Source organism: Arvicanthis niloticus, chromosome 5, assembly GCF_011762505.2.
Source record: "Arvicanthis niloticus isolate mArvNil1 chromosome 5, mArvNil1.pat.X, whole genome shotgun sequence".
Lineage (NCBI taxonomy): Eukaryota > Metazoa > Chordata > Mammalia > Rodentia > Muridae > Arvicanthis > Arvicanthis niloticus.
In genome coordinates, this window is record NC_047662.1 from 24098369 (window position 1) to 24111915 (window position 13547).

General features: G+C 44.9%; 1 long non-coding RNA gene across 2 annotated transcripts; it reads left to right on the forward strand.

Moving 5' to 3' along the window:
* Positions 1 to 1407: 1407 nt before the first annotated feature.
* On the forward strand, positions 1408 to 12785 carry LOC143442201 (uncharacterized). 2 transcript variants are annotated; one of them, XR_013110211.1, is made up of 3 exons: positions 1408 to 1897; positions 8699 to 8869; positions 12400 to 12785. It is a non-coding gene; the product is annotated as an uncharacterized LOC143442201 (long non-coding RNA). The 2 variants fall into 2 exon arrangements; XR_013110212.1 differs by lacking the exon at positions 1408 to 1897 and adding an exon at positions 3797 to 4052.
* Positions 12786 to 13547: the final 762 nt, after the last annotated feature.

The following is a 13547-nucleotide window of genomic DNA, read 5'->3' on the forward strand; positions in this document are numbered from 1 at the left end:
GCTCTGTACCCCGGCCAGCCTCTGAGCCTCCCAGCTTCTCCCCCAGAGTTCCTGTTTCACCACCTCTCCCTGAGCCCCCCAAGGCTTAGAGTCTCAGCCTCCTAATCAGGACTGTCGTCTTCCTCCTCCAGGGCACCTGCCCTCCCTCTTTCTCACACCCCCTGGCCACTGGGCCTTTCCAGCAGGGTGAGGCTTTTCCCCTCCTGCTGACTTACTTAAATTCCCTGCAAGTTTAGCAGAAGAGACTTGTGACAAGCCCCAAAGGCTGAGATTGTCTTCATTAAGAGAAAAGTTAAGAGTATGCAGGGGTGAAGGTGGGGCTTGGGGGAGGCAGTGCTGCCTGTAATCCCAGCATTTAGGAGGCAGGGGCAGGATCAGGAGCAACTCAAAGTCATCCTCAGTTTAGTGGGAGATCAGTTTGACTACATAAGACCCTGTCTCAAAAACAAAATAAAACAAAACAAAACAAAAAAACGAACAAAAACCCACCACAACAGAAACTGTTAAAGCCCTGTAGCATTTCAGAAGTGTCCTTGTAGAGTGTGTACTTAGTACATGTGAAGCCCTGCGATGTTTAATCCCTAACACTGTAGAAAAGGAGGGGAAAAAAGTATTTTGGGGATCAGATAATGGAGTTCAATTGGTAGTGTACTAGGCTAACAAGCACAAGGCCTCGGACCGATTCCCAGCACTGAATAAGGCAGGAATGATGACACATACCTACACCATAGCACTTGGTATTTGGAGGAAGAAGAGTATAAAATGTTTGAGAACATCCTCAGCTAGCACAGAGTCTGAGCACAAGCTGGGCTAAATGAGAAACACACACAAACATATATACACACACACACACACACACAGAGAGAGAGGCAGAGAGAGAGAGAGACAGAGAGAGAGAGAGAGAGAGAGAGAGAGCCAAGCTTTATGGGCATATTTGTTTTAAACACTTATTTACCTTTATTTTATATGTACATAATATTTTGCCTGTAAGTTTGTTCATGCACCACTAGTGTGCCTAGATAGGCTTGTCTTTAGTCCCAGCATTTGGGAGGCAGAGGCAGTCAGATCTCTATGAGTTCAAAACCTGCCTGCTGCCAGGCAGTGGTGGTGCACGCCTTTAATCTTTAATCCCAGCACTTGGGAGGCAGAGGCAGGTGGATTTCTGAGTTCGAGGCCAGCTTGGTCTACCGAGTGAGTTCCAGGACAGCCAAAGGCTATACAGAGAAACCCTGTCTCGAAAAACCAAAAAAAAACAAACAAACAAACAAACAAACCTGCCTGCTTTACCTAAGTTCAGTGGGAGATCACCTTGGCCAGCTGGCGAGTGATGTCACATGCCTTTAATTGCAGTGCTCCAGAAGCAGAGCCAGTTTGGTCTACAGAGCAAGTTCCAGGCCAGGTAGTTGCTTTCCTTGCCCTTCTCTCCCAGCCAGGCTCTTGAAGTTAATCCAGGCAGTGGGTGAGTGAATACTTTTGCTGGAGATGAAAGTGGGCTCCACACCTGCCAAGCAAATGCTAGGCCTCTGAGCTATCCCGTCCAAACTCCCACCATCAGATGAAAGTGAGAGCTCTAGCTAGGTCCTTTGGAGTCTTTCTGCCAAGTCTAGAAGGCCTCCGTGGGGCCAGGTGGACTTTCTGCTCAAGGTGTGGTTCACAAAGTCCTTTCCTGTAACAGCTGAGGAGCAAACAAACTGACGGTTCCTGTCCTGTCCTCTGATCCAGCTACCCTTGCAAGCAAACCAGGCCCTAAGCCTCGCCCTGTACCATGCCCTCTCTGTGATAAATGGCCAAGAGAATGAGGGGCCTCAGGGGACATTCACAGTGACACATGGGTCTTTTCCTAAAGCCAAATATTACAGGTGTCCTGGAACCCAGAGGAAAAACAAACAAAGCAGAGGTATGTAGATCCCCCTCGTGATCATGAAATTCCTGTGTTTAGCCCAGTGTGGTGACATGTGCCTTTAGACTGAGCACTAGGGAGGCACAGTCAGATCTCTAAGTTTGATGGCCAATCTGGTCTACATAGTAGTTCTAGGAAAGCCAGGGCTACATAGTGAGAGGCTGTCTCCAGAGCAAACAAACAAAAACAAACAGAAAGTAAGAAAGAAAGAAAAAAAAAAGAGAAAAGAAAAGGAAAGGAAAGAAATGCCTGAGTTTATCTGCCCTTTCCTAAGCACTGGCCAGAGCCATGGGCAGCAAGTGGAAAGGACTGGTCTAGCCTGTGTGAGCCCTAGGTTCTATCTTCAGCTGAAAAAAAGCGATGCACAGGATGTGTAAGGCATGCAGGCTAGAGGTGCTGACTAAAGCCAGGCAGGGTGGCTCTTGCTGGTAATCTCAGCACTGGGGAGGCAGAAGCAGGGAGACTGATGTCAGTTTGAGGCCAACCTAGGCTACAGAGAAAGAATCAAAAACAAACAAACAAACAAAAAAAAAAAAAAAAAAAAAAAAAAAAGGAAAGCCAGATCCAGATCCAGTATACACATTATGATATTACTCTTTAAACCAAGCCAGAATAACTCGAGCTTGCTTGCCAAGTGGTCTGTGTGAGGGGTTCTTGCTTGTGTGCTAGTCTCTTCTTTCTCACTGGGCACCTTTCAACTTTCGCCAGCAAATAGACTCCACACACTAACCTCCTCGAGCCCCGCCCAAAATCAGGTCTTCTGAGACCTGGAAAGCAAAGCCTTCTGGGTAAGAATGAGAGCTGACCTGTTTGCGTTAAATGCAGAACCTGCCACACCTTTCCTGCTGCCCTGTCTGAATCTTGGTTATTATGGGGATTAGCAGTTCTTGGGGACAGCCTTGGACTTTGCCTCTTTCCTTCTCAGACTTCTGTGGGTTGTTTTTTTTTTTAATTTTAATTGTTTTACTTTGTTTCACTCTGTGTGTGCGCCTCTCTCTCTCTGTCTGTGTGTGTGTGTGTGTGTGTGTGTGTGTGTGTGTGTGTGTGTGTGCAGAAGTGGGTTCTTTCCTTCCACCAAGTGTAATTCAGGGATCAAATTTAAAAGGACCTTGAATTTCTGATCTTCCTGTCTCCACCTCCCCAGTGATGGGATTACTTGCTTCCTATACTATTCCCAGCTTTTAATTTTCTAATTAATTAATTATCTATCTATCTATCTATCTATCTATCTATCTATCTATTTATTGAGAGGTGTGACGAATGTGCACAAATGTGTTTGCAGGTTTCATGCATGTGTATAAGGAGGCCAGAGGTCAGGCTGGAGACATGGCTCAGCGGTTAAGAGCACTGACTGGTCTTCCAGAGGTCCTGAGTTCAATTCCCAGCAACCACATGGTGGCTCACAACCATCTGTAATGGAATCTGATGCATTCTTCTGGTGTGTCTGAAGACAGCTACAGAGTACTATGTAAATAAAAATAAATCTTTAAAAAAAAAAAAAAAAAGAAAGAAAGAAGTCCAGAGGTCAAAGCCAGTATATAAACCTGGCTGGCTGGCCTTGAACTTGTAGGGATTAGTTTTGCTTCATTGAGAAAGGCTATGTTGGCCAGGCTGTCCTCAGATTCCTGGCCTGAGGTGACTCTTCTGCATTCCAAGTAGCTGGAGTGACTGGTGCATTCCACTCTGCCCAGCCGTTCTGTGCTCTGCTGCTGTGTTTTATTGTTCTTGTTATTGTGTGTGACACTGTGGATCAAACTCGAGGCTTCTCTAGATGACGCACTGGGAAGCTCAAGTTGTCATCTGGGGAGTTGGTTTTCATTTGCTTGTTTGTTTTTCTTTTTTGGAAGTGTGTTTTTTAAATTGGTGTGTGTGTGATGCAGGCTTAACTGTGGAGGTCAAAGGACAACTTGCAGGATTCCGTTCTCTCCTTCCACCACGTGGCTTCCAGGGCATCAGGGTTGGCTGGAAACCGCCTTTAGATGCTGAGTCACCTCACCAGCTCTCTTTGTGTTTGACATAGGATTTGTCTAGGCCACGCAGGCTTTGAACTTGCCATCCTCCTGCCAGAGCCTCCTGAGTGCTGGAACTGCAAGCCTGTGCGCACAAGCCCGGCTCTGAGTCATTTACATTAATAAACATCCTGCTTCTTTAGGTAGGTCAATTACCTAAGCTGTGGTTCCCACATCCTTCATCTGTCTTTGAACTTCATCCTGGCCACCTGCATCACGTGATTTAGTTTTTTTTTTTTTTCCCCTCTCTACAGAACACATCAGCCTTTTACATGATAGTTGGGTTTTCATCATGAGGAACCCATCAACCTTTCCCCTTTTGCTTGTTTGTTTTTGAGATGTGGTCTCATTGTGTAGCCCTGGCTGGCTTAGACTTACTGTGTGGACCAGGATGGTTCCAGAACCTTTAGCCTTCTTCCTGCCTCTGCCTTCCCAATAGTGTGTGCCACTTCACACAGATTCCCCCACCCCCACCCCACCCCCGTCATAAACGTATTTTCTTCTTGAACTTTGATGCCTGAAGGTTTAGTGTTCCGGTCTGTGTGTAATCTGGACTCCCTCAGGGCATGGATCAGGCCAGCAGAGCACCTGTCCCTGTCTCTTATCCCACGACATCCCTGATTTTCCAGCTGCTGAGGTTGACAGACTGGGCCGTGATGGAGCAGAGAGTTCCTGATAACCCTGCAGAATATTACTGCTGGCTGTGGGAAGGACCTTTGCAGCTGCCTTCACTTCAAGGGTTGCTCCTTCTCCCACGCTGCCCCCATCACGGCTCCCTAGCAATTAGGAAACAGTAGACTCTGTCACCTGCTCCCAACAACACTCTGTTCCTGCAGAGCAAATGCTTTCCCTCCAGTGGCTCCCACTGGGAGCTTGCACAGGGCGTGGATGCCACGGAGCAGCTTTGGTACTCACCGTGGACGATTATTCAATGAGCACATTGCAAGCAAGCGATTTCCTATTAATACCGAGAGCTCTCATAGGCAATGTCGTTTGTTTCTTTTCTTTCTTTCTTTGTTTTCATTTTCCAGACAAAATCTCTCTACTGAGCCCTGGCTGGCCTAGACCTCCATAAGAGACCCATAAGCCTCTGCCTCCGGAGTTAGGGCATTAAAGGTTAGCCACCAAATCTGGTTGTTTATCTAGATTTAGTTAATCAATTAATTTTATTTATTTATTTATTTATTTATTTATTTATTTATTTATTTGGTCTATCTGTATATGTAGCCTTGGTTATCCTGGAACTCCATTTGTAGACCTGCTGGTTTCAAGCGCACAGGGACCCACCTGCTTCTACCTCCCAACTACTGGAATTAAAGGGGAGTACAGCCACTGCCTGGCTTTTGGTTCTTTGACAAGACAGGGTTTCTCTGTGTAGCCCTGGCTGTCCTGGAACTCACTCTGTAGACCAGGCTGGCCTCAAACTCAGAAATCTGCCTGCCTCTGCCTCCCAAGTGCTAGGATTAAGGGTGTGTGTTACTATGCCTGGCAGATTTTTTTTAAAGCGTGTTTAGATGTTTCAGTTTTAAGCGTGTCTGTGTACCTTATGTGTATGTTGCCTGAAGAGGCTGGAAGAGGGTGTTAAAACCCCTGGAACTAGATATGCAAATGGTTGTGAGCTGCCGTGTGGGTGGGTGGTGGGGATCTGCAGCCCAGTCCTCTGGAAGAGCAGCTGGTTCGACGGCTGAGCCGCCATCTCTCTGGCCCTATTTATTTTATTTTTCGATTAGTATTCAAGTTAGTAGATTTCACTTCTCCCCACCCTATACCCTCCTGCCTCCAAGAGTCACCTGTCCGTTTTCAGGTGTGGCTCTTATTACCTTGCCCCTCTTCCTTTAAAACTCTTTTTCTAGGCTGTTAAGGTGGCTCAGCAGGTAAAGGTGCTGGCCACACAAACCTGCCAACCTGCCTTTGATTCCCAGAATCAAATAAAGGTGGAAGGAGAAACCCAACTCCTCAGAGCTGTCCTCTGACTTCCATATATGTCCTGTGGAGAATGTGCCCCTCCCCCATCTCACACACACAAACACTCTCAAAAAATATATATATATATGTATATACATATATATGTATATATACATATGTACATATTTAAAAATTATTTACATGTGTGTTGTGTCTGCAGATGTCTATATACATGTGGGTACTTGAGGACACAAGAGTCAAGAGTCCAGTGGATCCCCAAAGCTGGAGTCACAGGCCACCTAAAGTGGGTGCTGGGAAATGAACTTGGGCCCTCTTGAAGAGCAACAAATGCCCTTAAACCTTGGAGACATCTCTTCAGTCATCCCAAATAAATTTTTTTTAAACTTTCTTGCCGGGTGGTGGTGGCGCACGCCTTTAATCCCAGCACTTGGGAGGCAGAGGCAGGCGGATTTCTGAGTTCGAGGCCAGCCTGGTCTACAGAGTGAGTTCCAGGACAGCCAGGGCTACACAGAGAAACCCTGTCTCGAAAAAAAGAAACAAACAAACAAACAAACAAATAAACTTTCTTTTCCAGTTGTGGTGGCACATGACTTTAATCCCAGCATGTAGGAGACAGAAGCAGTCAGGTCTCTGTGAGTTCCAGGCCAGGTTTACCAAGTTTCAGGCCAGCTAGATTTACACACTGAGACCCTGACTTTATTATTATTATTATTATTATTATTATTATTATTATTATTTTATTCATTTACATTCCAAATGTTGCCTCTCTTTCCCATCCCTTCCACCACCCCTGAGTTCTTCACCCTACTCCTGTCCCCTTTACTTCTGAGAGGGTGCTCCCCACCCCCCACCTCACCCAGGCCAGCATTCCCCTTCCCTGCGGCATCAAGTCTCTACAGGATTAGGCTCTTCTTCCACTGAAGCCAGACACGAACCAGCCTATGTATGCTCTTTGGTTGGTGGCTTAGTCTCTGGGAACTCTGAATGGTCCTGTTAGTTGATACTGTTGGTCCTCCTATGGGGTCGACACCCCTTTCAGCTCCTTCGATCCTCGCCCTAACTCTTCATAGGGGAAGACTTATGCAATGATTTTTAATTTGTATTTATTGCACGGGAGCTAATGATACCATGTGCAGATCAGAGGCCATTCCTGCAGGAGCCCATCTCCTTCCACTGTGAGGCTGCCAGGGATCAAACTCAGGATGTCAGGCAGGTGCCTCAACCACCAGAGCCATTTTGCTCTCCTCAGCATCTCCATTCTTTGGAACTAATAGAACACCAAAACCTGCTGAGTCCTGTTCTTTCCAGAGCCCACTCCACAATGTGGAGAAACAGATTATGTTATCTCCACCAAACGTACTATGCTCAGGGTGCCCCTTGCTTGAGTCTATGAGGACCAAGCTGGGGCTCCAGAGTGAGGGCACCCTGCTTACAGACATTGTCTCCTGTGATCCCATGCTCAGGTCAGCTCCTGTGCCTTGACCTGCAGGTTAGAGGTTGATCTAACTGGGGTGATTGGAAGAAAGAGATGACAGACATACATAGAGAAAAGGTAAGGCCGGACAGTGGTGGCGAACGCCTTTAGTCCCAGCACTTGGGAGGCAGAGACAGGCGGATTTCTGAGTTTGAGGCCAGCCTGGTCTACAGAGTGAGTTCCAGGTCAGCCAGGGCTACACAGAGAAACCCTGTGTCGAAAAACCAAAAGAAGAGAGAGAGAGAGAGAGAGAGAGAGAGAGAGAGAGAGAGAGAGAGAGAGAGAGAGAGGGATCTGGTAAGCCCTGCCTGTGATCCAGTAGAGACAGACTCTTAGAAACACAGCAGATTCATTGTATCTGAACAGGGAGGCAGGTTTAGCTAATGTCAGTAGGAAGACTCAGTAGGGAGCTATCTTAGGATAAAAACACCCAGAGGCTGTGTTCCATCTGGAAGCACTGTCAACAATGGATGAGGGAAAGGCTCTGCCATTCCCATGGGTCTGGGGCATTAGGGTCCTCTTTATGGCCACTCACTCATTCACTCAGGACTTCCTCTGCTCTCCACATCCCTGCCCTTCCATGCAGGAAGCTTTCTCAGCCTGTGACTAATTCTCTGGGGGGAAAAAGCTAGTCAGGATAGCGGATGTCACTAGGGTATGCAGAAAAATGTCTGACAACAAGGTCCCTGGTTGCACCATTAACTAGTTTCTTTGATATGAATATGCTTCACACTGGCTGATTTCTCTTCTGTATCTTGGCTTCCTTCCTTCCTTCCTTCCTTCCTTCCTTCCTTCCTTCCTTCTTTCCTTTCTTCCTTCCTTTGAAATAGGGTCTCATGGCTATCTTGGACCTAACTCTGTAGACAAGGCTGGCCTCAAACTCATAAGATCTGCCTGCCTCTGCCTCCTGGGTACTGGGATTAAAGGCATGTGCTACCAAACCCAGATGAGACAGTGTCTCTCTACACAGCTCTGACTATCTTGGAACTCACTCTCTAGACCAGACTGGCCTTAACTCACAGAGATCCACCTGCCTCTGCTTCCGGGGTGCTGCAATTAAAGCTTATGCACCACAATGCTCAGCTTTCCTGTTTAATCTGTTACATTGATTGGTTGGTTGTATGTTTGTGTATGCATACAGCGGCATGTGTATATCTGTATGTGTGGAGGCCAGAGGTCAACCTTTGGGAATATTTTTCAGGAGCTGTCTGCCTTGTTTTTTGGTTGTTGGGGCTTTTGCTTTATTTATCTATTTATTTATTTATTTATTTATTTATTTGGGTAGTGGGGCACAGCACAGTGTATTTGGATGTCAGAGGACATCTTTTTTCTTTTTTTAAAGATTTTTTTAAAGATTTATTTATATGAGTACACTATATCTGTTTCCAGAGATACCAGAAGAGGACATCAGATCCTTTACAGATGATTGTGAGCCACCATGTGGTTCCTGGGAATTGAACTCAAGACCTTTGGAAGAACAGTCAATGCTCTTAACCACTGAGCCATCTCTCCAGCCCGTCAGAGGACATCTTATGGGAGTCATTCCTCTCTTTTCACCAGGTGGGTCTTGAGGATCAGGTTCAAAAGAGTCCTTACACTTGTAGACAAGCATTTTACTGACTGAGCTAACCTCCAGGTACCTGTTATAAATCTTGTTAACAGCCAGGAGGTGGTGGTGCTCGCCTTCAATCCCAGCGATTGGGAGGGAGGCAAAAGCAGATAGATCTCTGTAAATTCAAGGGCAGCCTTGTCTACAGTGAGTTCCAGGACAGCCAGCTCTGGAAACAAACAAACAAACAAACAAACTCCTGTTAGCAGAGCTGGGGTTGCAGCTCAGTTCACAGAGATCTTTGCTTAGCTTTTGAAAAGTCCAAGCATATATCCACTGTTGTAGTGCACACCTGTAATTCCAGGGAGAGAGACAGCACAATCAGAAGTGCAAGGTCTTCCTCAGCTCTGTAGTAGGCTAAGACCTTGCCTCAGAACTAAACAAAAACCAGAATCCCAAGTTCCTGCAGTTCTTTGTAAGACACTGTACCCTGGCTGCCTGAGACATTTTAGGAGATAAACGAGGAGTTTGTAACTTAGCTTACCATATTTCTTGCCTTAGTTTTCAAATGCTAGAGATCAAACCCAGAGCCATATGAATGCTGGTAGGCAGGCATTTTGTCAGTGAAGTACATCCCGGCCCTGTTTAAATCTTTAGTTAAGGCATGAGGAGAGTATGTCTGTGGGGTTTCAGTATGTGGTATGTGTGTATAGAAAATTTTTTTTCTTTTCTTTTGAATTTCTTTTTTCTTTTTTCTTTGTTTGTTTTGTTTGTTTTTTGTTTCTCTGTGTAGTCCTGGCTGTCCTGGAACTCTCACTTTGTAGACCAGGTTGGCCTTGAACTTGAACTCACAGAGATCTGCCTGCCTCTGCCTCCTGAGTGCTGGGATTAAAGTATGCACTATCACTGCCTGGCTTAATTCCATCAAAAAAATTTTTAAGATGTATTTGTTTTCATTTTCTGAATATAGGAGGTTTTTTAGTTTGGTTGGGTTTTTTGTTTGTTTTTTTTTTGTTGTTTGTTTGTTTGGTTTGTTTTGTTTTGTTTTGAGTTTTTTGAGACATGGTTTCCCTGTATAGCTCTGGCTGTCCTGGAACTCACTCTGTAGACCAGACTGTCCTCAAACTCAGAAATCCACCTGCCTCTGCCTCCCAAGTGTTGGCATTAAAGGCGTGCGCCACCACTGCCCGGCTATGAGTATAGGTTTTTTGCCTGCATATATACATGTCCGTTGCTGGAGACTGCATGTATGCATGTCCGTTGCTGGAGAAGGCTAGGAGGAGGTATCAGATCTCCAGGAACTGGACTTACAGTTGTGAGCCACCATTTGGGTGCTGGGAATCAAACCCAGGTCGTCTGCAAGAGCAGCCAGTGCTCTTACTAGGAGAGCCATTTCTTCAACCCTGGACTTTCATATTTTTATTTATTTCTTCCTCTAGATTCTACAATTCCACAAACATCTCAAACAGGATGCCTCTCCTTTCAAACCTGGTGTATTTATTTAAATGATGATCTCTACGTTTGTTGTCCTGTGGTATTCTCTCAGGAGAGGAAAAGATTAAGTCTATTTGAATGACAAGTGGACCAACAGCACTAGACACTTTATGGACAGATCATCAGCAGGGCTTTATCCAATCCTGGGATAAAGCACCCTGGGATGAATTAACAGGAGTTCAAGGCCAGACTAGTCTGTTTAGCAAGACCCTGTCTCAAAAAAAAAAAAAAAAAGCACAAACACCCTCCCCTCATCCCACCAAGATCAGGAGTGTAGCTCAATATAAAACACTTGCTTAGCATGTGTGAGATCCTGGGTTCACTCCCTAGCACCACACAAACACAGGAATAAACTAGCCATAGCAGAGGCAGGTGGATCTTTGTGAGTTGGAGGCCAGCCTGATCTATATAGTGAGTTCCAGGCCAATGAGGGCTGCATCATGAGACCCCTATCTCAAACAAATAAACAATAACAACACATGAATAAATAAATAAGTAAAAAAAATAACAACTCAGAAGAAGTTTCTAGTATTCAACCTGCTATAAAAATCTATGAAGTGACGCTTTTGTAAAGCATATTTTAAATGATTCTCATGCATTTTCATTTTGCATGGATATCTGTGTTAACATTCTAACTTATGTAAGAATTCAATAATATTGATAACAGTTAGCAATATTTGTAACATCGGTGTTTGAATAGTCAGCAGGATTGTTTGCCTCTGCCTCCCAAGTGCTGGGAATAAAGGCATGCACCACCACTGCCCGGCGCCTGGTTTCATTCTTGTTTACAAGGAGTATTCAGTCAAGAAATGTGTGTTGCTTGTCTAGAAAAGGACACACTTTCGGAATAGTCGACTGATTATATCTGCCAAGACAGAGTAATCAGCCCTTAATAATTCTGCATCACTAGGTCTGTCAGATAATCCTGGGCCAGAAGGCTGAAGATCGGATGCTCCAACATTTTGTAGTATAGGGACTGTCCAGGTGTTCAGCGGTCTCTATAATTTGGCTAAGTTTTAGAAGCTATGCTTTGTGCTTCCCATAATTTCAGTTATCTCAGTCATTCTGGATTTCTGGTGGGGTTGAAGACTTATAGTCTCATAGCCAATTCCGGCTATTTACTTTGAGAGAAAAGGTTTGAGAGGATGGTTTTCAGCTGACATTCATTCTAAAGCCAAGAAAAAAAGCCAGGTTCAGAACTAAGTCTTTTAATTAGGAGAGATGACAAAGGTTCTGATTAGTCAACAAAATGATGGACTGGGTATTAGGTCTATCTTGTACCTTACTGACCCAAATTGGTATAGTTATGCTCTAATTGTATTTTAAGAGAAAAGTTTTATTTTAACAGGAAGGGTGATATGTAGGAGGAGCTAAGGTGGGAGGAGTAAAGAGAGGAAGAGGAGGAGTAAGGAGAGGAAGAAGAGAAGGAGAGGAGGAGCTAAGTGACAAGAGGGGGGGACATGGAGGCAGATGTTTGCGTGTCTCCACCAGTCAAAGATAGTTGATATATCTAGGTTGGGTAATGGGTTACACTTCTAATTGTATGGGCACCTTGTTATTGAGCATTACCAAACTTATAAAGCCTTTGATTAACATTTAAAAAAATAGTATAAAAGCAAAAAGGAGAAGCGGGGATGGGATAGGGGTTTTCTAGAGAGGGAAAGTGGGGAAAGGGGATGGCATCTGAAATGTAAATAAAATATCCAATAAAGATTTTCACATCTAAAAAAAAAAAAAGAAAAAAAAAAAAAGAAATGTGTATTACTAGGCATGGTGGTGTATACCTTTAATCCCAGCACTCAGGAGGCAGAGGCAGGCAGATCAGTGAGTTTGAGGTCAGCCTGGTCTACATTCAGAGTTCCAGGACATTCAGGGCTACACAGAGAAACTCTGTCTCAGAAAAAATAAATAAATCAATGTGTCTTGTGATTCATTTCCCAGTTCAGTTTCTTTCTTTCTGTTCAAATATGTTTTGACTCACGAAGTACAATAAAATGATCGAAAGATAATCCAGGCACTGAGTGCAACAAGTATTCTCTTTTATTAGAAAGAGAAATATCGTGAGAAGATCTGGGGAAAAACCCACCATCAAGTCTCCATCATTATCGAAGAACAATAAGAACAACGGTGTGCCACAGGCAGGAAGCTTTGGCAAGCAGCACAGGTGATCTGCAGGTTCGTTGCAACTGGAGGCAGCTACCCCGACTGCAGCATCCCTGCCTCAGGATCACAGGCCACTGCGTGTCTTCTAAGTAATGATCTTTATGGTGCTCATATTCCTCAGAGGAAAAGGGAAGGTGGTTATCACGGGCAAGACAGGGCAGGGAGCTCAGACTGGAGATGGGGCGTCACTTGGCTTCTCATAAGGCCACAGGTTTCTCTCGGATTCTTTCTTCTGAAAAACCAATAGCCAATACAAAACGTTATTACCTACTTCTGACAGTGTGTGATATTCTTTTTATTGTTTGTGGGTTTTGTTTCGTTTTGTTTGCAAGACAAGGTTTCTCTGTGTAGCCTTGGCTGTCCTGGAACTCTCTCTCTGTAGACCAGGCTGGCCTTGAACTCAGAGATCTATCTGCCTCTCTGCTTCTGCCTCTGGAGTACTGGGATTAAAGACAGGTGCCACCTCTTCCCAACTACTTCTTTTTTCAATACTGGTGCTTGTTTTTTGTTTTGTTTTCTTCCTTTTTTTTCTGGAACTTACTGGCAGAGTGAGACCAGACTGGCCTCAAACTCAGAAATCCGCCCGCGTCTGCCTCCCAAGGGCTGGCATTAAAGGTGTGTGCCACCACTTGTTTTTTTTTTTTGTTTTTTTTTTTTTCAATACAGGGTCTTGAGCATGTGAGGCAAGCACTCTACCCTTGAGATACATGTCTAGGTATGAATTTCTCACCATAGTAAAAAAGAAAATTCTCAATGTTGATCTTCCAAATCAGACAAGGCTTTCTAAAGAAGCCTGAGCACATTTTGCCCTTTCTGTTTGCACTACTTTTCTTTGCTAGTTATGCATGCACGCATGTGTGTGTGTTCAGAGCTCAGAGGACAGCTCACGAGGATCAGTTCCTGCCTTCCACCATGTGGGTTCCCGGGATCAAACTCAGGTTATTGAGCTTGGCAGCAGCACCTTTATCCACTGAGCTATCTCATTTCCCTGTCTTTTATTTTTAACAGGACCAGGCTGGCCTCAAACTGTCC